This window comes from Salvelinus namaycush, chromosome 19 (genome assembly GCF_016432855.1).
Source record: "Salvelinus namaycush isolate Seneca chromosome 19, SaNama_1.0, whole genome shotgun sequence".
In the NCBI taxonomy this organism is placed as follows: Eukaryota; Metazoa; Chordata; class Actinopteri; order Salmoniformes; family Salmonidae; genus Salvelinus; species Salvelinus namaycush.
The window spans coordinates 17744270-17765189 of record NC_052325.1 but is presented as its reverse complement, the minus strand read 5'-3'; the positions used below and the strand labels follow the sequence as shown (position 1 = coordinate 17765189).

General features: G+C 41.7%; 1 pseudogene; it reads right to left on the bottom strand.

Moving 5' to 3' along the window:
* The window catches only part of LOC120063920, a 178527-nt pseudogene that overhangs the window by 109670 nt on the left and 47937 nt on the right, over window positions 1–20920 (bottom strand).

The window sequence follows — 20920 nt, the reverse complement described above, 5'->3', positions numbered from 1 at the left end:
ACAGTATCCTTCTGTATAGGTAACCTGTCCTTTGTATCATCTTTGTCAACTTTTTGGACAAAATGTTCTTCTATAGATTGAACTGCTTGATGGATAGGTACATATTCAATAATAACCTCTTCTGTCTTTAACTCAATTACATCAACATAAATAGTTCCCTTAGTTTGATGCATGTCTCCTCTTCCTCTCTAAACACGATACTTGCAGGGTAAACACTTAGCAGTGTTTCTTTTACTTTTGTAGACAATTCAGGAGACTCCCTCTGAAGAGATCTATCCTGTTTGACTGGTAAATATGCATCTAGATCAGACCTAGTAAGAACCTTAGTAGCTCTATGTTTCCTTTTGGAAACCTTGCTAACAGAGTGTTCATGTTTCATATCTGACTTTTTATATTTTTGGTCAGATACTTTTTCTGGTACGGTATCTTCTGTCTTTACTGAAATCTCCTGTCGTGACATCAATGTAGTGCTCTTGTCCAATATATCCCCTTTGTCTTTGTATGATACCTCTGCATTTGCATGCCACACTTCTTCATGCTGAAAGACTTCTTCTATTGGAGGAGCTCTCTCCATCGTGTAAGAAACCTCCCGCAACTTGTGAGTTTTCAAAGATCTCCTTTTCTCAGCCATCTGCAGACTGGAAGTCATTTGAAGTTCTAAAGATATTTTCAAGAGTTCCACACCAAATGGTGGTTGCAAGAGATTATTGACAAAACACTACATAAAGACAAACATTGCGTAAAAAAACCCACAGATTAAAAAGAGAGTGGTACTGGCGTACCATTATAAATATCTAAGTGAAGTAAGATTTTAGAATTTTGAACACATAAACATACAGAACACTTAGAATACCTGTTCCTTTTCTTTGTGGCATAACTTCTATTTCTGAAGTTGGAACTTTCTTTTCTTCTTCCATCTCCTTTTTAGGTTTAGTAACAGGTACCTTTTCAGTAGGTTTTTTCTCAGGTACCTTCTCAACAGGTACCATTTCAGTAGGTTTTTTCTCAGGTACCTTCTCAACAGGTACCATTTCAGTAACTTTTTTCTCAGGTACCTTCTCAACAGGTACCTTTTCAGTAGGTTTTTTCTCAGGTACCTTCTCAACAGGTACCTTTTCTGTAGGTATTTTCTCAGGTACCTTCTCAACAGGTACCTTTTCAGTAGGTATTTTCTCAGGTACCTTCTCAACAGGTACCTTTTCTGTAGGTATTTTCTCAGGTACCTTCTCAACAGGTACATTTTCAGTAGGTTTTTTCTCAGGTACCTTCTCAACAGGTACATTTTCAGTAGGTTTTTTCTCAGGTACCTTCTCAACAGGTACCATTTCAGTAGGTTTTTTCTCAGGTACCTTCTCAACAGGTACCATTTCAGTAACTTTTTTCTCAGGTACCTTCTCAACAGGTACCTTTTCAGTAGGTATTTTCTCAGGTACCTTCTCAACAGGTACCTTTTCTGTAGGTATTTTCTCAGGTACCTTCTCAACAGGTACCTTTTCAGTAGGTTTTTTCTCAGGTACCTTCTCAACAGGTACCTTTTCTGTAGGTATTTTCTCAGGTACCTTCTCAGTAGGTATTTTCTCAGGTACCTTCTCAACAGGTACAGGTTTCTGTTTGGGCTCCATCACTTCAAGCACACACAAACAACACACACACAAAAGACATTGGCAACACAGAAGATTGACAGAAGTCTTCTCACATGAGATACGTCAAATTCGACAAAGAGATCGTCAACACTTTACATACTGTCAACATGGTCACAAACATATCATGACCAATGTCTGAAACAGTCTTAACAACTTATGATAAACTATAAGTCTAATAGGATGTTATATTGTAACACCATGAAGTCAGCATCATGATGATAGTTCAAGTAAAGTGTTACCCTTGTGTATAGACTATCAAACAGAGAAAACTGAGTGGTGGAAGGCGGTAAACATAGGACAAAGAAGAGTTCAAGAAGACCCTTAAGACATCACAGTACACAGTATGTACAGTACATAAGTCAGTATATAAATCCCTACCTTTTTGCGGTGTATCCTCTTTTGGAGTCACAATAACTGATTCAGGCTTTCTGACAGCCTTTGGAGGTTCTGGTTTTCTTTCCTCCACGTGAACTTAAAAAAACATTTAAGTTTGTTAAAAACATGCATATACAGTACATGAAGATATTTAAGACAGAAGATTCAAACACAGACATTCCACAAATCACACTCTGTCGAGTGGTAAGACTGTATGAAAATTATTATGACGAGACAATATAAAGCATCTGGTGCAAAGACTTTTCAGTTGTGCACAAACATTTAAAAAGTCAAACAGTTCATATAACATTGTGATGTAGAAGTTAGAAAAAATACCGAACATAGATAAAAACAAGATAGAGATGTTCAAAGCTGGGGTTGATTAGAAGAAAGCCATTAAACATGAATGGAAGAAGCATTGACAACCTATAGTGAGTATACCTTGTTCTGGCACAGGTTGTATTTGAGGCTCTATGTCCTCTCTGTCCACTTTTTGAAGGATGGTAGCTGGTTGCTGCGGAGTTACCTCCTGCCTTTTTAGTGCTTCTGGCACTTCAAAAGAAAATGCAAATGATCAGTAATATACTATGTGCTGTGATGAAAGCACAGAAAACAGACATATTACTGACAAACAGAAAACATCAAATACAGATTCCAAATATGGATTCCATTATGCCAAAAACAAGACAAAGAGTGACAGATTACACATAAAATCGACTTGAAATATCGGATAAATAATTATGTATAGCAGAGATAAATATACATACATGAGACAAACATAAATGTGGTTGCAACACGTCCTCAATTGAGGAGACGCTAGTCTTAAACGTTGTAATGCCATAGTCAGAAAAAGACAGGTAAAGATGGACTGACAAACAGAAGAGTATAAAGAGCAGACATGTTTTTAAAAGACTCAGAATGCTGCCTCTCTTTTGAGAGATACTGATACCTTGTGGTGATGGGACCTTCATTGCAGCAGGAGTAGGCTCTGGCTCCTTTGGAGCACGAGTAGAGGCGGTCTCTGGCTTTGTAACTGCTGTCGGCTTTCCTGGTTCTGGCTTTGAAGCCTCTGGTTTCTTAACCTCCTCAGGAACTTAAAGTAACATGCACTTTGATTTAGAGTTCACTAACCAAGGTAATACTTACATTTTACATACACATATGACACAAAATAAAGATTTGCTTCTATGTTAGAAGCTATTTAAACATATTAGATACAGAAACACGTACGATTCCACAAACAAAGGAGAGGTGCATTAGAGAGGAGAATAAATCTTCCACACAAAACATTATATAAATACCTTTGGTTGGTGGACTCTCTGGTTTCCTTATAGGCACACGCTTCGGTTCAGGTTCAACCTTAGTCGCAGGTGAAACTTCAGGCTCTGGTTTTGGTTCAGCAACATGGGGTGCAGCTTGAGGCACATCTTCAGGTAATACAGACATCAACATTAAAAACAATATAAGCTATGGGCTATCAAGAAAAAGCAGGTGCAAGAGTGAAAGCCATAAAATGGTGTGCCAAGAGTAAGATTGAGACAACTTCTCTAAACGCAATTCAAAAAGTGACAAACGTGAACAAACTTAGTCACACAGGCTTATTCACACAATCCCTTGGGATAATAATATGCAATGTTAGAAAGCACTGCATAGAAGATTTAGAAACTGTGTAGACAGGTATGAAACTGACAAGAAGACAAAATATTCCAGAGCTACAGCAGCAGCAGAAGGAGCATTTCTGAAGCACTTAGGAAAACGCAGTATACCTTTCTTTAGTGGAACCTGTTCAGGTTTCTCAGCTGGCTTATGGGCAGGCTTCTTTGCTTCTTCATGTTCTTCTAAGATATTGAAAGGGAGCAATTACATACACCAAAATAAAAATAGTAGAATATAATTTACAGAAGTCATTAAAATAAATACTAAATAGTTACAGTTAAAGGAAAGTAATAAGTTGATGAAAATAAAGAAAAATCCACATGAACAATGAACAAAAACAAAGTCACTGCTTTAGTTAATAGAAAATGATGAATACGTGGCAAGCATGACAAGATGGTTAGACAAGCCCATCATTTCTGATGTAAGACTATACCTTTTGGAGAGGGGTGTTTCTCTGGGACAACGTTTGCAGTTATCTTCTCCTCCACTGGCTTTTTGGCTTCAGGAACTTGGAAATATCATCACAGTAAGTTAATTTTCCCTATTATGCCAACTTGTATCTAATAATGTAAAATGTATCTAATAATGTAATTTACAGTAGTGGAAGTTGGTTACTTTACGCAGACAAACAGTCAAGCAAAAGTAGACAGGAGGGACAAACTTAGGTAAATTATCGACATGTACACACATCAACCAGATTAAACACGAAATAAACAACTTAGAAATACAGATATTTGGATACCTTTATGTGGTTCTGCTGCCTCAGCTGGTTTAGCCTTCTCCTCTGGTTTCTTGTGAGCTTCAGACACTTTAAAGACACTCAATGTGTTAGCCCAAAGTAGCAAAGCTCTATCTAATGTGGATATCCAAGAAGCACATAATATTGGGTACAGACAAACACATAAGCCACTATGCGTGATCAATTTAAGAGCAAAGAGTAAAAGATTATTAATACTGACTGTACAAACTAAGTCTAAACTAAGACATGCAAAAAAATTGAGCACAACATTATAGGGAACACCTTTGACACAGTTAAAAGAAAAGAAAGTTGTAAACAAGGAGTTTAATTAATTACACATGAACAAAGATTATGAACTTCTTTTGCCAGAACATTGACAACAACTTACATTAAGGTTAAAACAAAAACAAGCTCTCAAAGAGTTTACCAATTGAAACAAACAAGATTATGACCATGTTTGCCACACATTAACAAGATAATGAACTTTGCCATAACATTGCTGTAAACAAAGACAAACAAAAGCTATTCTTCCAATACCTTTTTGTGGCATTTCCTCCCTCATTCCAACCTTCTTACTCTGGACAGACTCCTCCTCAACAGGTACTCTCTGGGCTGATAAGACAATGAGAATATATTAGTATCTTTGTTTCAACGAGGCTAAGGACAGAGGTTTACGGTTCTAACACACACATATAAACACACATATGAAATGACTCCTGTGAGACAACAAAGGAGAGAGAAAGACCTGAGATGTGTGTCTGAGTTCCAAACACACGCTAGTGCACTACGGCACGATGACACATACAAAGAGTAGGAGCCCATATATTCTGTGCCAAGATATTTTCAAAGAGTGGCTCAAACATACAAAGACAGACAATAATGTATTTTAAGCACCAAACATGTTAATACCAATGTAGTAGCATAATGTGTCTCAAGGTGGAACGTTAAAGATGAACTGTTTGCCCGCTTGAGTTAGCTGCTAGAAGACAGACTCCAATGGTAACATCTATTCTAAGGGATACCTGTGGCTGTAGAGATTTTCTGTACTACAAACGTTTTGGAATTTGAATAAAATATTTAGTTGTGTAGATGATCTTGGAGATCAGGAGGAAATGCTGGAATACTGGTTAGGTCGTGTTACAAAACTGAATAATATTTTTAGAAGGTTTTACAAACGTGTACAAACATGTTCAAATGGAGTTGGTTAATTTGATGGTGGTGAACTCTGACAGAAACAGTAGTTAGGTCATGTTACTAAGTTATTCATACAAACGTGAATAAACAAGTAAAAACATGTAGGTAGTGATAATGGTGATGGTTACTATTAATATGACGTAAATCTCACACAATAATCAAACATTAGTGAATTATTTTATGATGAATTTAAGGGGTTTGATGTTAATGGAAAGATGATTAATATAATACCTCTCATTTCCAACTCTCTCCTTTGCATCTCTTCTTCATAATAGTATTCATTCATAATAGTATTCATAAGATTCTTTAAAAAACAGATATATGTTGAGTATTCAGATTCATAAGGTTCATTTAGATTTAAAGTACCAGACACAAGTACTCATTCAAGGGTTTTTCTTTATATTTATGTAGAATAATAGTGAAGACATCACAACTATGAAATAACACATATGGAATCATGTAGTATATATATTTTATATTTGAGATTCTTCAAAGTAGCCACTCTGCCTTGATGACAGCTTTGCACACTCTTGGCATTCTCTCAACCAGCTTCATTTGCAAAATAACACAGACACTGGACAGAGGAACTCTGCAAACGGCTAATAATCAATTAGCCTTTTAAAATGATCAACTTGGATTAGCTAACACAACGTGCCATTGGAACACAGGAGTGATGGTTGCTGATAATGGGCCTCTGTACGCCTATGTAGATATTCCATAAAAAATCTGCCGTTTCCAGCTACAATAGTCATTTACAACATTAACAATGTCTACACTGTATTTCTGATCAATTTGATGTTATTTTAATGGACCAAAAATGTGCTTTTCTTTCAAAAACAAGGACATTTCTAAGTGACCCCAAACGTTTGAACGGTAGTGTACATGTATTATCAGAGCGCCCAGGACTAAAATTAAAATGTCATATGAAAAGTTTAAAAAAATTGAAAATTAGTGAAAATATTTAAATATTAGTGACAAAATATGTGACAAAGGAAAAAAATAGGTCAGGTTGGGATGACCTTCACTCCACAACATGAAGGTAGATGCAACATCAACCCATTCCATGGTTAAATCTATACAAACCTTCAACCAAGAGATCTGCAGTTGATTCGAGGTTTTCATATTTGCAGGTATAACGTCCTTGGTCTTCTGGTCTGAGGTCTTTAATCGAGAGCCTCTGAATGTTGTTGACCACCTCATACGAGTATCTGCGTTTCATTTCTAAGAGCTTTCCATTCTTAAACCATTGGGTTTTGACATTAGGGATAGAAAACTGACAAGACAGAGTACATGTTTGGCCCTCCTGTCCTGCAACTTCCTCCAGATGTTTCTCAACCTCAGCATCTGTAAAGAAACAAATAACAAAAGTGGATCGCTATTAGTATTTACCGATACAGTATAAAGACTTAAATCAATAACATTAATGTAAGTACAAAATAAACAAATGCAGATCCATGGATACTCACAGATAACAGTCAGTTTGGCGCTGGAGATATGTGGGCCACATACAACACGGTAGTTTCCCTGGTCTTTGGTTTGACACTGCTTGACCTTCAAGATGTGACGGTCACCAACAATGTTGATTTCATATTTGTCATTGTTGTCAAGCTTCTGAGTTCCCTTGTACCAGGACAGGGTGATCTCAGGGTAGTTGATTTTGATGTCACACTCAAAAGTAGCGATCTTGTTGGTGACTGTAGACTGATCTGTTATGTCCTTATTCACGGTGACCGGCTACAAGCAGATAAATAAAAAATATATGCTTAGACATTAATGTAAATGAATATGCATACAATATATGATGAATTACTGCTGTTGTCATTGTCAAACAGTTCATTGTGACAGCTAATGAGGAACCTACCTCAGTACATTCCATTCTCTTTTGCAAATCAGCCACAAGAGCGACCAAATCCTCATCCAACTCTCTCTCTCTCTCCGGTTCCTAAATCACACCAAAAGACATAGCAGAAGTAGTTAGAGTATCACCATTATGTCTTTAAAAAAGCAATGAAATTCAGTATTGAATTGAATTGTGTTCAGAAAAAAATTAAAAGCCATTCAATTCAATTGAATACAACTTAATGTTAAATGAACTTACCGGTCTTCCACTTCCTTCTGCTTTCTCCCTCTTCAGCTGCTCAATGGCCTGAAGAAGTCCACGGTAGTCAGTGATTCCATACATACGGGCGTATTTCTCATACTCCTTAGGGTCCACATTTCTGAGCAACTCTACAATGTCAATGTCTTTCTCTTCCTGAGGACTCTTCTGTTTAGATGGAGTCCTGTGGAGAAAAAACATAGAAGAGATATGCATGGAAAATATTATTTGTGTAGTTTCTTGTGAAATGTGGAAGGTAGCGGCACAATCGTCAAAGAGAGATTCACTTACTTCTTCAGTTTTGCTCTGAAGTCTCCCTCAACTCCAGCATCCTCTTTCCTTTCGTCAACATGCATGTCAGTGCTGCATTCTATTTCTCCAGCTTTGGTAGTTGCGACACATCTGTACTGTCCGGAGTCAGACTTTGTTACTTCTCTGATCTCCAACTTGGCCTCCTGTCCCTTCTGCTCAATAGTGATGCGTCCACCATGAGTGATCTGCCTCCACTTGCCCTTCATCCATTTCACATTAGGAATAGGATCACCTCCAACTTTGGCAATGAAAGTTGCAGTGCCCTCTGTGAATTTAACACAACATATTGAAGACATCACATGCTATGGAAATGTTAGATATCCAACTATTAATAAAAACTGTAGGCTGTTAATGGAATACTAATTAAATGCTTCTAAATCTCTTTTCATCACACTTACTCTCGGCTACATGGCAAGGCTTGGGCTCCTCGATGAAGAACAAGTTGTCCAGTTTCTTTACTGGTGCTGCTGTTGGTTCCTCTTCAGCGGGTTCAGGTGCTGCTTTGGATTTCTCTGCTATTAAGCATAATTCAAGAAGTCTGTTATAAAAACCATAACCATTCATTCATGACAGCTGATTCAACAAATGTTTGGATATGATTTGAATAAAAATATGGTCCAGAACGTGTACCTTTGATAGTTACTTTGGCCTTGCAGAATTCACTACCAGCCTCATTGGTTGCCTTGCAGAGATAGTCCCCTGCATCATTCTTTGATACACGCATGACCTCCAAAGAGGCAACACCATCGGCAAAACTTATTTTACTGCTGGACTTGTTTTTCAAGTCTTTCCTGTCCTTCATCCACTGAATCGTCATAGAAGGGGATCCATGGACATGGCAGCTAAGGTGCAGGTTCTCACCCTCGGTCAGCGTGACAGGTTTGAGAGCGGGGTCAAATGTAGGGGGCTTCTTGTGTTCTGGATTAATAAGGAAGAGTCATGGAAAAACATACATGGCATATGGTAATGCAGACACACATTATTTATATCTAACTTTCTATGGAGAAACACAACATAGTAGACAAATAATAATATGGACCTACCAGTTATGGTAACTGTCAATTTGCAAGAGGCAGTGCCTGCTTCATTGGTGGCTGTGCCGGTATACCTCCCACAGTCTGAGACTTTGGAGCTCTTGATACACAACACAGCCACGTTGCTCTTGAAAGACATGTCATAGTGATCAGAGCTGTGAATCTCACTGTCATCTTTATACCAATTAATGGTCATGGGCTGAGATCCAGACAAACGTGCCTCAATTTTCACCATCTTGCCCTCCGTTTCCTCTAGGGTCTCTGTGGGCTTTTTGGTGAATGAAGGTGGGATTTTGGGCTCTGAAAAAAATGTTAAAGCATTAATGGTTTACGAAACAAGATTGCAATGTTCACTTAATGTGACAAAGGAGGCTAAAGCAAACAGTACTATACCAAAAGTTTCTCTCAAGAAACATGAGGGACTAAAATTGTGAGGCAGTGGGCCAAATACCTTTGACAGTAATTTCAGTGGAACAAGAGTCCTTTCCAATGTCATTAGTGGCATGGCAAAAGTAGCAGCCATAATTTGATGTATCTGCTTTCAATATAGTGAGGTGTGGGGTGTTATCCACACAGGACATCTTGTAATTTCCCCCTGTTCGAATATCTTTGTGATCTTTTGACCAAGTGACTTTTAATGGCAAAGATCCAGTCATGTGGCATTCCAATTCCACACTATCACCCACTGAAACGTCCACCACGGGTGACAGCTTTTTATCAAAGACAGGGGGATATCTTGGCTCTAAAAGTTCAATGATGGGAAAGAGTTGGAACATACAGCATACTTTGAAATGAAAGCGTTGATACTGTACAATATGATACTGTACTAATACAGAACGTGCACTGTCTCTCAGTCAGCAAGTAAAAAAACAACCTCTTTGAGGAACAACTGACCGACCTTTAAGCGTGAGTTTGGCTCTGCAGGATGCAGTCCCAACACTGTTGGTAGCAACACAAGTGTATTCCCCAGAGTGTCTCATTTGACCTCTGGATATTTGTAGGACAGCAGTGTTATCATCATAACTCATGGTATAGTCGTTGGATTTCACAGTTTCACCGTCTTTAAGCCAAGAGACCTCAATGGGCGAGGAGCCTGCCACACGGCACTCAAATTTGACTTCCATTCCTTCAGTCTGTTGAATGCTGGTTATTTTCTTGGGGAAGGTAGGTGGCGTTTTTGCCTCTGAAAATAGGATCATTTAACAAACAATATGACATTAGCTGCAAAAAATTATGAAAATTCTTCAAACTAGTTGTTAATTTCATAACCAATGCAGAGTCAAAGCTGAATATTTTCTGATTAAAAAGAGAACATTCCTAAAAAAAGACAAAGGGCATCACCTTGGACAGAGAGACGACAGCTGGATGAGGCTGATCCTATTCTGTTTTCAGCTTTGCATGTGTATTCACCAATATCAGCCTCGGCTGCTTTGCTCAATTTCAAGCAAGCAATGCCTTTGGAATACTCTATTTTGCAAGTAGGGGAGGACCTCACTTTTCCGTCGGCCTTAAACCAAGCCACCTTAATTTCAGGGGTTCCTCCAACATGGCATTTCAAACAAACTGCATCACCAGCAGTAACTTCCATTGGCTCCAAATGATCAATGAAATGAGGTGGTTCTAAAGTGACAGATATAAACAGTTAAATCAGAAACATGCACATGTACATCAGATATATACAGCATAGGACAATCCCAATAAATTACCAGGTCAATTTAGGCAAACGAACCTAAAATGGACACTTGTGCTTTGCAGGTATCCTTTCCAGCATCATTGGAAACTTCACAAACGTATTCCCCACTTGCTTCCTTATCGTCACTGTTTAAACACTCCAAGATGCAGGAGGTCTCTGTGGTAGTGACGTGGTGCTTATAAGAGGCATATAGCTGTTTGCCGTCCTTATACCAGGTGACAAATATCTTTGGGGTTCCAGTGTATGTGCACTCAAGTATCAATGATTTTCCCTTTTCAACAGAGTGGTCGTTCAGCTTCTTAACAAAGCTAGCAGGTTCTGAGTAAAATCATACAGAAGTTTATTAGTCCACATTCTGATAAAAAAATGTGAATGTTGTTTTAATTCTATTAATAAAAATATATAATAAAAATATTATTTTCAATTATTGACCAACCTTTCACAGACAGGTTAACTAGGAAACTTTCCTTCCCAGCATCATTAATAATCTGGCATGTATACTCTCCAGCGTGGAATTTGTCAATTTTGGATAGCTCCAGAGTAGCTGTATTGTCCCGTAGAGCAATTTCACAGCCTTTTCCAGACACAATTTCCTTTGTGCCTCTGAACCATTTCAGTTTCAGTGGGGCACTTCCTTTGACAATTGCTGAGAAAGTTACATTTGTGCCAGGCATTGCTTCCAATGGCTGAGGTGGCATCACAAAAGAAGGAGGTTCTAAATAGAAAAAATACATACTTTTTAGCTTGCAGACATCTGACATTAAATCAGTTACATCAAAAATCAATAGCAATTACGAAGCCCAAACAAGTAATGTATATTTACTGACCTTTCACAATGAAAGAGGCACTGGTCTCATTGGTTCCGGCCTTGTTTACGGCTTTGCATTTATACACTCCAGAGTCAGACCACTTAAGAGTGGGCACTTTAAGTGTGCAGGTGTTGTCACTGAATGCAATCTCATAATTTGGTCCAGTTTTGATCTCCTCTTCATCATGGTACCAGGTAATGGTGAAAGGTGCAGAACCAGAGACTTTGCAGTCCATTTCTCCAGCTTTTCCAACAATAGGTTGAGATTCCTTCAGTTTCCGTGTGAATGTTGGAGGTATGGTTTTATCTGTTATAGGAGGACAGGGTTAGTAACCAGGCATTAGGCAAAACACTAGGCAATTAGACAATTAGAAAAATGTCATATCATACTGTGTATAGGAAGGGGCTACCAACCTAGGACAGTGAGGTTTAATTTGGTGAGATCACTGCCAACCTCATTTTTGACCTCAAATGTATATTCTCCCATATCAATCCTCTCTGCAGACAACACTTTCAAGCTGGAGATCATCTTTGAGAAGGAGATGTTGTACTTCTGGCCAGAGGAAAGCTCGACTCCATCCTTAAACCATTTTGGTTTCAGCTTTGGTGTCCCCGACACTTTGACTTCTAGAGCTGCAATATCACCTGCAGTCACGCTGAAAGACTCTGGTCTCTCCACAACTTTAGCGGGTTCTGAAAATAAAGAACACGAGCAGAGGTGTGCTTACAGAAACGGAATAATTTAAAAAAGCAATGACTGGGGAAAAAATTAAGCGAATTAGGGGAGAAAATGGAATTAGAGACCAAATGGAAATGTACAAACCTAATACAGTTATGTTAGAAAAACATTCCACAACTCCGGCATCGTTTCGGAGTTGGCCCGTGTATTTGCCCATTACCAGTGAGTCTGCTTTAAAGACTTTAAGAGGGACCTGGTTGTTTTCAAAGGTAATTTTCTGGATGTCACCATCTCTGAGAATGTGATCCTTATCCTGTATCCAAGATGCAGTCATTGGCTGAGAGCCTTTGACAGTGGCTGTCAGGGTGACTTCTTCACCCAATGTGCATGTCGTATTCAACAATTTCTCCACAAACGTTGGTGGTTCTGAGAGAGGACAAAAATGGAGAGGTGAAAAAAAAATCATCATGAAGGAGTAATTCATGGTTAAAAGCTGGATCAATTGGGAAAAAATACCCACCGACGACGCATTTCTACTAACCTCTGAGTTTAACTGTAGTACGGCATGTTTCATATCCTATACTGTTTGGTGCCTTGCACTTATATTCTCCAAAATATGAAGCTTCCAATCCAATTATATGAAGAGTGGCAGCGGTAACCTCATTCACAATCTTATATTTCCTACTTTCCTTTAGTGGCGTTTTGTATTTGGCCCAGGTAATCTCAAAGGGTGCTGTGCCAAACATCTCACAGTGTAGGCTAGCATCCTTTCCTTTCATTCCTTCAATTGGCCGAAGTACTTTGAGGAAAGATGGTGCGTCTACAAAACATTGAGAATCGTTAAGAAGCAGCTGTTTGCTACACGCAGCAAACCTTCAAATACATACCGGTGTAATACCACCAACAGACACTATACTAATAATGGATTATTATGGAATATTAAATGGAATATGGAAAACATCAAAATCCAATGTAATTTATTACTGGCTAACCTTTGACTCTAAGAGTTGTGCTGCAGCTTATACTTCCAGCGTCATTGGTTGCTTCACAGGTGTAGACTCCATTGTCATCAAATCTTGTGGTGCGCAGCTCAAGGACTGCCATTGAGTCAACAAATGATATTCTATAGTTGTCACCATCTGTGATCTTAGTGTCATTTTTGTACCACTGCATTCGCAGAGAGGGCGCACCCTTAACTTTGCATTCAAGATGGAGTGGCTCGCACTTCTTCACAAACTTTGTGACTGGCAATTTTAGCACAAATTCAGGAGGTTCTGCAAAGCCAACATATTGCAAAATTAGCTTATTGAAGCACATGCACCTTGACACAGTGAAAGAATATGAGGCTTGCAAAGAACTGCAAAAAGATGTGATTTGATGAATCTGTTAAGGAGTAAAGGCAAGAAGAATGTGTCAAGGGAAATGGGAAGAGTGACACAACATTTGTTGGTGTGATGGAGGAGCAGGTAAAGGTGCTGTGAACTGGTCAGGGAGCTGTGAAAAGGAGGTGGTGGAGGAGCTGTGAAAATGCAAAGCAATAGAGCACAGATAAAAGCAATCGACGACAGACGGAATAATCGAAGCCAGTTGAGGAAAAATGGGGAGATGGAAGCCAATGCATTAGTTTAAATAAGAGCATGTTGCAACCTTTCACCATTAAAGCGGCACTACATCTTTCAATGCCAGCATAATTTTTAAATTGACAAGAGTAAATTCCACTTTGCAAAACTCCAACTGAGTAAAGATCTAAGAAGCAAGATAATCCTTCCAGTCCGATAAAACATGATGGTCCAGTGATCAATTCAGTGTCATCCTTAAACCATTTCACTGTGAAAGGAGGTGTTCCTTTAAACGTGCTCTTAAATCGCATGTTGGAGTTAGGAAGGGCTGTATGAGACTCAGGCAACAGCACAAAGCTTGGTGGCGCTAAAGAAACAATGGCAACCAAGTTAATCAGCTGGCCTGACCCTAACACGAGAGAGAAATATATAAAATATATATCATTTTGATCAATTCTGACCTTTCACCACTGCCCCACTGCATTCAACACTTCCTGCTTTATTTGTCAGTTTGCAAGAGTAAGTGCCGGCATCAGCTCTCTCTAACTGTCTGATTTCCAAAGACATAGAAATGTCTTGACGAACAAGTTTATATTTTCCACCAACGTCAATTCTGTTCCCATCTTTCTGCCATTCCACAGTGATAGGAAGAGATCCAGATATTTTGCAATTAATTTGAACAAGCATTCAACATCATATTCACCAACATCTACACCATCACATTTCTGTATTTCAAGATTCAGAATGTCCTGTACTTGTGAGAAGCTGTGCTTTGTGCTGGATTTAATTTCATTTAAATCCTTGTGCCACAGGTCCTCAAACGGACTTGTGCCAATGACTTGACACTTGAAAGACACATTTGAGCTCTTCACAATATCAGCAGTCTTGATCTCTTTCTCATCTTTGTATCAGATTACAGATATGGGCAGAGAGCCAAACAAAAGACATTCCAAGTGGGCAAATGATCCTTTGATACTCTCCGTTTCCTTCAGTTTTTTTGTGAAAGATTGTTTCATGATTTGATCTTGCATAAATAAAAAAGAAAGTAATGAGAATACTGTCCAATCAGGTATACCTGTACAAAAAGCTCAAAATATTGATTAAAATATTTATAAATTAGCTGACCTAGGACAGAAACTGTGGCTTCACAAGTACTGCTTCCAACATCATTGGAAAGAGCAAAGGTGTAATCTCCACTATCGCTTTTCTCTGTATGGAGAATATTTAGTACAGAGCTATTATCTGTGCTTTGCACTTTGTATCTTTGTCCTGATGTCAGCTCTCTTCCATCCTTCAGCCTTTTTGATTTAAGGACCTTGGTTCCTGAGAACCAACACTGAAGTTCAGTGATATTTGCTCGTTCTGTGATAAATATAACATTAAACAATGAGTTTTCAACATCAGAGTATAAAATCCAAACTGAAAAACATCCTCATAAACGTCAACCAACCTTTGACTACCAATAACGCAGAGCATTTCTGGCTGCCAGCTTCATTTTTGGCCTGACAAGTATATTTCCCAGCATATTTTGTTTGAATATCTGAAATACGCAGCAGTGATGTCCTGTCTTCAAAGGACATCTGCTCATGTTCACCATCTTTGACCTCATGGTCATCCTTCAGCCATAACACAGTCATAGGTACTGATCCTTTCAGAGTACACTGCATAGAAATCTCACTGCCAACTAGGGAATTCATATTCTCTATCTTTTGTGCAAATGATGGCGGTTCTATAGGCGGAAAAGCATAGAACATTTTAACTGAAAGTATACCGAAATTAACAGATAAATATACTTAAAAGTAAGGTTTTCACACCAACCTTTCAGTGTCATTTCACAATCACAAGATGACTTCCCAACTTCATTTTCTACTGTACACTGATATTTTCCAGCATCTCCGGCTTCAATTGCCAACATCTGGAGGGTAACTATGTCATCCTTTAAGACTATCTTGTGTCTTTTATCATTTCTGATCGCCTTTGTGTTTTTGTAAAAAGATGTGTTGAATGGAGCGGAGCCTGCAAGCTGTCCTTCCAACATAATATTAGACCCTTTGATAAGTTCTTTGGATTCAAAGGTCCTCGTAAATATTGGAAGTTCTAAAAGAAAATGGCAATGAAGTCAGAATACAATCATAAAATAACATTTTATGAATCTAAAAAACAGAATACTCAACAAACCTTTAACTGTAACTCTGCTGCTGCAGCGGTCACTACCAGCATCACTTGATGACACACAAACATAATCTCCACTATCATCAACAGAGCAGTTGGCAATCTCCAGTGAGGCAACTGAGTTGGTAACAGCCATTTTGTATTTCTCATTTTGTCTCATCTCAATCTCGTTCTTAAACCACTTAAAAATGATCTCAGGGGTGCCGGTTGCTTTACACTCCAGCTTCACAGCACTTCCTTTCACCACTAGTTTCGTAGACTCAAGCTTCATCACAAACATTGGAGGTTCTAAAAAAGAGTTTGACATTGATTATCAGACAAGTAAACCAACATTGATGCAAGAACAACAAATGCATATTGAGCTGGGAATGTACATGAGGAAATGGCACCTTTCACAAACAAGACAGCCGTGCATGCCACCGTTCCAGCGTCATTGGCCACTTGGCATGTGTATTTAGCCAAGTCGGTGGGTTTTACTGGGTGAAATTCCAAAAAACTTGAGTAGGTCTCCTTCTTGATAGAAAATGTGCCTCCACTTGATATCTCCTTGTCCTCTCTGAACCACTTAATCGTAAAAGGAGCTGTTCCAGTGAAAGAAGACTTCAAGACAATGGTAGATCCTGTAACGGTCCTGACCTGTTTTATGTTGTTTTTGTATGTGTTTATGGTCAGGGCGTGTGTTTTGGGTGGGCAGTCTATGTTATCTGTTTCTATGTTGGTTTTGGTTGCCTGGTATGGCTCTTAATTAGAGGCAGGTGTTTTGCGTTCTCCTCTAATTAAGAGTCATATTTAGGTAGGGTGTTCTCACTGTTTGTTTGTGGGTGATTGTCTCCTGTTTCGTCCATGTCTGTACCATACGGGACTGTTTGGCTGTTCGTTCGTTTTGATGTAGTCTGTTCCTGTCCGTGAGTTCTACGTTTAGTTTTGTAAGTTCATGTTCAGGTTTCGTCTACGTCGTTTTCTTGTTTTGTAATTTTGTAAGTGTTTTGTTTTCGTGTTGCCGTCGTATTCTAATAAAGAGATGGCTTATTTCCCGAATGCTGCATTTTGGTCTGATGATCCTTCTCTCCTCTCCTCGTCCGAGGATGAGGAGATCGACAGCCCTTACAGAATCACCCACCACGCTAAGACCAAGCGGCAAGGGAAAAATAAACGGAGTAAGGGACAGGAGAGAAAGGAGCAATGGACTTGGGACGATATATTGGATGGAAAGGGTTGCTACACATGGGAGGAGATCCTGGCTGGTAGGGATCGCCTCCCATGGGAACAGCTGGAGGCACTGAGGAGAGCAGAGGCTACCGGAGATTATGAGGGAACGCGTCTGGCACGGAAGCCCAAAAAGCCCGTAAGTAACACCCAAAAATTTCTTGGGGGGGGGCTAAGAGGTAGTGGGCCAAGGGCAGGTAGGAGACCTGCGCCCACTTCCCAGGCTTACCGTGGAGAGCGGGAGTACGGGCAGGCGCCGTGTTACGCAGTAGAGCGCACGGTGTCTCCTGTACGAGTGCATAGGTCAGTGCGGGTTATTCCACCTCCCCGCACTGGCAGGGCTAGATTGGGTATTGAGCCAGGTGTCATGAGGCCGGCTCAACGCGTCTGGTCTCCAGTGCGTCTCCTCGGGCCGGCATACATGGCACCTGCCTTACGCATGGTTTCCCCGGTTCGCCTACATAGGCCGGTGCGGGTTATTCCACCTCCTCGCACTGGTCGGGCGACCGGGAGCATTCAACCAGGTAAGGTTGGGCAGGCTCAATGCTCAAGAGTGCCAGTACGCCTCCACGGTCCGGTATTTCCGGCGCCACCTCCCCGCCCCAGCCTAGTACCTACAGTGTCTACACCACGCACTAAGCCTCCTGTGCGTCTCCAGAGCCCTGTACACACTGTATCTTCTCCCCCTACTAATCCTGATGTGCTTGTCCTCAGCCCGGTGTCACCAGTGCCGGTACCTCGCATCAGTTATAGAGTGGGCTTTGAGAGTACAGTGTGCCCTGTCCCTGCTCCCCGCACTAGTAGGAAGGTGCTTATCCTTAGCCCGGTGCCTCCAGTTCCGGCACCACGCACCAGGTCTACAGTGCGCCTTATCCGGTCAGAGCCATCCGTCTCCTCAGCGTCATCTGAGCCATCCGTCTCCCCAGCGCCATCTGAGCCATCCGTCTCCCCAGCGCCATCTGAGCCATCCGTCTCCCCAGCGCCATCTGAGCCATCCGTCTCCCCAGCGCCGTCTGAGCCATCCGTCTGCCATGAGCCTGCAAAGCCGCCCGTCTGCCATGAGCCTGCAAAGCCGCCCGTCTGCCATGAGCCTACAGAGCCGTCCGCCAGACAGGAGCCGCTAGAGCCGCCCGCCAGACAGGAGCCGCTAGAGCCGCCCGCCAGACAGGAGCCGCCAGAGCCGCCAACCAGACAGGATCTGCCAGAGCCGCCAACCAGACAGGATCTGCCAGAGCCGCCAACCAGACAGGATCTGCCAGAGCCGCCAACCAGACAGGATCTGCCAGAGCCGCCAGCGAGCCATGAGCAGCCAGAGCCGTCAGAGAGCCATGAGCGTCGAGAGCCGTCAGCCTGCCATGAGCGTCGAGAGCCGTCAGCCTGCCATGAGCGTCGAGAGCCGTCAGCCTGCCATGAGCGTCGAGAGCCGTCAGCCTGCCATGAGCGTCGAGAGCCGTCAGCCTGCCATGAGCGTCGAGAGCCGTCAGCCTGCCATGAGCGTCGAGAGCCGTCAGCCTGCCATGAGCGTCGAGAGCCGTCAGCCTGCCATGAGCGTCGAGAGCCGTCAGCCTGCCATGAGCGTCGAGAGCCGTCAGCCAGCCATGAGCGTCGAGAGCCGTCAGCCAGCCATGAGCGTCGAGAGCCGTCAGCCAGCCATGAGCGTCGAGAGCCGTCAGCCAGCCATGAGCGTCGAGAGCCGTCAGCCAGCCATGAGCGTCGAGAGCCGTCAGCCAGCCATGAGCGTCGAGAGCCGTCAGCCAGCCATGAGCGTCGAGAGCCGTCAGCCAGCCATGAGCGTCAAGAGCCGTTCAGTCAGGATCTGCCTGAGTATATCAGCCGGGACCTGCCCCTTGTCCCGGTGCTGCCCCTTGTCCCGGTGCTGCCCCTTGTCCCGGTGCTGCCCCTTGTCCCGGTGCTGCCCCTTGTCCCGGTGCTGCCCCTTGTCCCGGTGCTGCCCCTTGTCCCGGTGCTGCCCCTTGTCCCGGTGCTGCCCCTTGTCCCGGTGCTGCCCCTTGTCCCGGTGCTGCCCCTTATCCCGGTGCTGCCCCTTATCCCGGTGCTGGTCCTTATCCCGGTGCTGCCCCTTATCCCGGTGCTGCCCCTTATCCTGGTGCTGCCCCTTATCCCGGTGCTGCCCCTTGTCCCGGTGCTGCCCCTTGTCCCGGTGCTGCCCCTTGTCCCGGTGCTGCCCCTTCTTCCGGTGCTGGCCGTTCTTTTAGGGGATGTTAGTTTTAGGGTGGTCATTGGGAGGGGAAGACAGAAGCGGGGAGTGACTATGGTGGTGTGGGGACAGCGTCCAGAGCCTGAGCCACCACCGTGGTCAACTGCCCACCCAGACCCTCCCCTGGACTTTGTGCTGGTGCGCCCGGCGTTCGCACCTTGAGGGGGGGGTTCTGTAACGGTCCTGACCTGTTTTATGTTGTTTTTGTATGTGTTTATGGTCAGGGCGTGTGTTTTGGGTGGGCAGTCTATGTTATCTGTTTCTATGTTGGTTTTGGTTGCCTGGTATGGCTCTTAATTAGAGGCAGGTGTTTTGCGTTCTCCTCTAATTAAGAGTCATATTTAGGTAGGGTGTTCTCACTGTTTGTTTGTGGGTGATTGTCTCCTGTTTCGTCCATGTCTGTACCATACGGGACTGTTTGGCTGTTCGTTCGTTTTGATGTAGTCTGTTCCTGTCCGTGAGTTCTACGTTTAGTTTTGTAAGTTCATGTTCAGGTTTCGTCTACGTCGTTTTCTTGTTTTGTAATTTTGTAAGTGTTTTGTTTTCGTGTTGCCGTCGTATTCTAATAAAGAGATGGCTTATTTCCCGAATGCTGCATTTTGGTCTGATGATCCTTCTCTCCTCTCCTCGTCCGAGGATGAGGAGATCGACAGCCCTTACAGATCCTGGTACAACATCTTGGTTGTCAGTTTTCAATGTGAAAACTGGAGGTTCTAAAATCCGTTAAGAAGAAGAAAATATTTATTTTTCATCAGCATATTATCCCTAGAAAATGTGATAGGCCTACTTCAATTGGATGTGAGAGTGTGACATAGGGCTAGAAAATGACTTAAGCTTTATAAACCTTTGACATATAAGGTTCCACTGCTTTCTTTAGATCCTGTAGAATTTGTTGCCCGGCATGTGTACACTCCAGCATCAACCTTTTCCAATTTAGTCATTTTCAGTGCAGCTGAGTTGTCTTTGAATTCAGGTAGATATCCATCTCCAGACTTTATCTCTTTCTCATCTTTGAACCAAGACAGAATCATAGGCTGGGATCCAGATACTTTGCAATCCATTGAAATATCCTTACCCATAATTCTATCAAGTCTTTTCAGAGACTTTGTGAAAGAGGGTAGTATGATATGATCTGTTTATTGGAAAGAAAATGTTACTTCACACTGCAAGTTAAAATAGATTTCATGAAAACAAACTATTAAAAGTAGCGAAGAAGAAAAGCTAACCCAGCACAGTAATAGAGCACTGGTCCTTTCCAACACGGTTGGACACTTCCATCCTGTATTCGGAAGAGTCTGCTTTTTCAGACGCAATAATCTTTAAGATGGCAATATTATCTTTTAGAGTGATTTTATATTTTCGATTCCCTTTCATCTCCTTTCCATCATGGAACCATTTCACTCTAAGTTCTGGGCTTCCAGCGATTTTGCATTCCAATGTTGCAGAGTCCCCTGAAGTCACATTGATGGATTCTGCTTTCTCTAAGACTTTAGCAGGTTCTACAATAAAGTCAAATGAATTAGATTTAGTTGTC